This window comes from Anneissia japonica, unplaced genomic scaffold (assembly GCF_011630105.1).
Source record: "Anneissia japonica isolate Jap-2015-1 unplaced genomic scaffold, ASM1163010v1 scaffold287755_len519135_cov135, whole genome shotgun sequence".
Taxonomy (NCBI): Eukaryota; Metazoa; Echinodermata; class Crinoidea; order Comatulida; family Comatulidae; genus Anneissia; species Anneissia japonica.
Window position 1 is genome coordinate 170,671 of NW_022704004.1, and position 3,472 is coordinate 174,142.

The window sequence follows — 3,472 nt, forward strand, 5'->3', positions numbered from 1 at the left end:
GGAATTTTCTTTGAATGGAATGACCTATTCGAAGCACGAACTTCTGTAGACCAAACCCGGTGCCGTTACGATTTTTAATCGTGCTGGAAATCGACTCACTATGTCTTTGATTTTTTTTTCTCTATAGAGGCCTGAAGAATGAGATAATATTAAGTACTTTCTAAGTAATTAAGTTTATACTGATTTTGTTATTGTTGCCCATCCTATATGGTTGTGCATCATTTATTTAAGAGAAGCAATATAGTTACTTACAGATCTTTTCAAGACGAGAAAAACAGGAATTTTAAAGAACTTAAAGGTCATTAAAAAAAGCTCATTTCCGGCCTAGGAATCAAAATGTTTGTTCATTTTGAAGCACCACCTTTCAAATCCTGGATCCGCCCCTGATTATTATGTGGTGGTAATACCTCATCACAGACAGTGCCTGGGTCACTAACGGTTGGATGGATGAAGTTTTTTCTCATTTATCATGTAAATCCGAGATTTTAAGGTATCAAGATGGATGCTTTCCTCATCATGACCTAACTCTCATTTGCTTGTGAAAGTATTTGAAGTTCGTGTGGAAAAATACAAAATAAAGTACAATATTTTGAAAGTTACTTTGGTGTTTCAGATTTTTTCTTTTTCCTATATGTTTTATAGATTAATTTTTTGACTGAAGAGAAAACGTTATACTTACATACCAGACTGAGGAAGGGCTGGAGAACATAGTCATAGTCAAAGCAAACACATCATTAACCATATCTTCTCATTTAATAAGAATTACATATGCCGAATACAATGAATGAATGGATGAATGTTTATAATGAATAGTCGTCTTCTAATATAGGGAGGCCTATAATACTGCATTATTTTTCTTATAAACTCCCATGCTTTTTCATTCATCAACATTCAAAATACTAGCGTGATTTAAAGTAAACTTTTAAAAACCAGGGAACTGTTCCCTGCTAAAAACCCACAAAATATATAGCATATTTTCCAATAATTCTTATAAAGTCTTGTCTTTATATTTCGTTTAAAAATGGATAAAATAATTTGACTTTATGTACTCTATTCCAAATGCAGGTCTTAAATTACTGTTTTTATATGCTGCCATCACTCATGCATCCACAACAGAAGCTAGGGGCGTTTTCCCTATACAGCGGATAGAGCGTCACGCTGACGCGTATATTAAGAATAGCAGTGGACTCTCTTCTGTTACAGTATAATATACTCTTTGCTTGTATGAAATAAGACTCTGGTGGGTGGTAAAAAACTAGTGTGGTGTTCCCGCTCGCTCTCGGCCAATCAAAGATTTAAAATTAAGTTTGATATAGTCTTACTTGTACAGCCGCCTTCTTATTCACACTTCTTCGCATACTCCACATGTACGTCCGAACGCCATGTCGAAACTACGTAACATATTGTGCAAACCACATAACATAATGAGCAAACCACATAACATCATGACCAAACTACATAACATCATGACCAAACCACATAACATAATGAGAAACCACATAACATCATGACCAAACCACATAACATAATGACCAAACCACATAACATAGTGACAAAACCACATGACATAATGACCAAACTACATAACATAATGATCAAACCAAATAACGTCATGGCGATTGCACATAATAGAGTTTGCACATAACCGAAGATACTAACGGCGTTCCATAGTCCCGCACGATGCGTGACGGTTGGTAACTCTGGCATAGATAACTGCCGGGCCCTAGGCAAAATTATGCACCTTATCGGACCTAGAGACAGGTCCTTTAGTGGGGTCTACTCAGGCGAAACTCTTAATGCTCATACATTCTAAAATATTTTAAAACAGATACGGCATTTCAGAAATATCTAAAAAATATTTTGTTTAAAAAATTCAAGAATATTGAGAACAAACTATGGTCAAGTTCATAAAGTGCCTATTAGGCACTTTATGAATCTATGATATATTATAATATTGATAACATCAATAGAACATGTGTAGGTGGAATTTCGTCCAACCCGTCGTGAAATGTAGGCCTACTGAATAGGCCTACTTAGTGCGTGTGAAAACACTTGCAAAAATAGTACTCGCTGCTTACTTTAGCTCGAATTCAACCCTGGACACCAGGTGCAAGCTCAGTGGTCTAGAGGTATGATGCCAGACTATAATTTAGAGAACTGGAGAACTGGGTTCGAGTCTCACTGGAGAAAAAATTTACAACATTTTATTAGTAGTTACAACGTTTGCTATGCATATATCAGGCGCTAGAAGTGGATCTAGTTAGCATGAATTGTGTAAGAAAGGACCCAGTAGTATTTTGTTACGTTTCTTCACAGAGGGGGGGTTCGTCCGAACCCCCTGAACCCCCCCCCACCCTTGAAACGGACGAGGTCAGGGCTCTCTTGTCTGGAGAGCTGCCCTTCCCCCTTTGGGGAGAAAACACAATTCAATAGTAACTTCACGAAGTCAAATATGGGGAAATTAACTTTTCGTTTCAGATAGTATCTATTAATGTGTTTCTACAGATTGTAAATATTAACTTTTACGATAAAGGCAAAATGTTTTGGTTTTGGATGTGCAACATGTATGATCGTGCTCCACCGATATGTAGGTGCTTGTTCCATGAATTATCGTTATTTTTATGCTGGATATTGTACAGGATATTTATTTTTGTCAATCTACTTCAGTGTTTCATTTACAACAAGATTGGAAGCAGCACTGATAAGTGCTGAACGCATCTCCCTGCTCAAATATATTAATGATATGATAGAGTCAGTGACGCTTACACCTCAAACCAGATGTTTTTAAAATCCAATATTGTTTTCTTGAAAATTGTATTAATCTGAATTTTCAATAATAATTTAAAAGCCGAGTTGGTGTATATGACACTAAAATATTTTTCCATTCATTTTAGATACTGACTTTCTTCCAGATGAGAATTTCTTCTGGTCATAGATAGTGGTTTTGCGCTGAACATTCAAACTCTCGCTATCAAAGCGATTATCATATACATTAAACTACCGAGACCTATTAGGATGTAGGCAAAGATATAAACCCCATGAACTTTCTCTCATACAACTGACTGAATTGCTCACATATAATGGAGCTGTGGTATAGCAAGGAAAGCTTGTAGATCGCAGCTTCAAATTATAATACATAACCAAATTGCGATAAGTGACGATTGGGTTTAAGCCAGATATTTTGCAAAACAAAAAAGGCATTCATGTATCCTATTACATGCACATTACAATAATAATAATAATAATAATAATAATAATAATAATAATAATAATAATTATAATAGAAGAAATTAACTTATCGTTTCAGATAGTATTTATTAATGTGTTTATACAGCTTGTAAATATGATAAGTTGATGTTTTGACCCTGTTGCAGTAAATCTAACTCATTTAATTTTTTAATATCTTTTGTGATTTATATCTTCTGTTCTATATATTATTGTATTATAATATTGTGTATTTGATGTTTTGGTT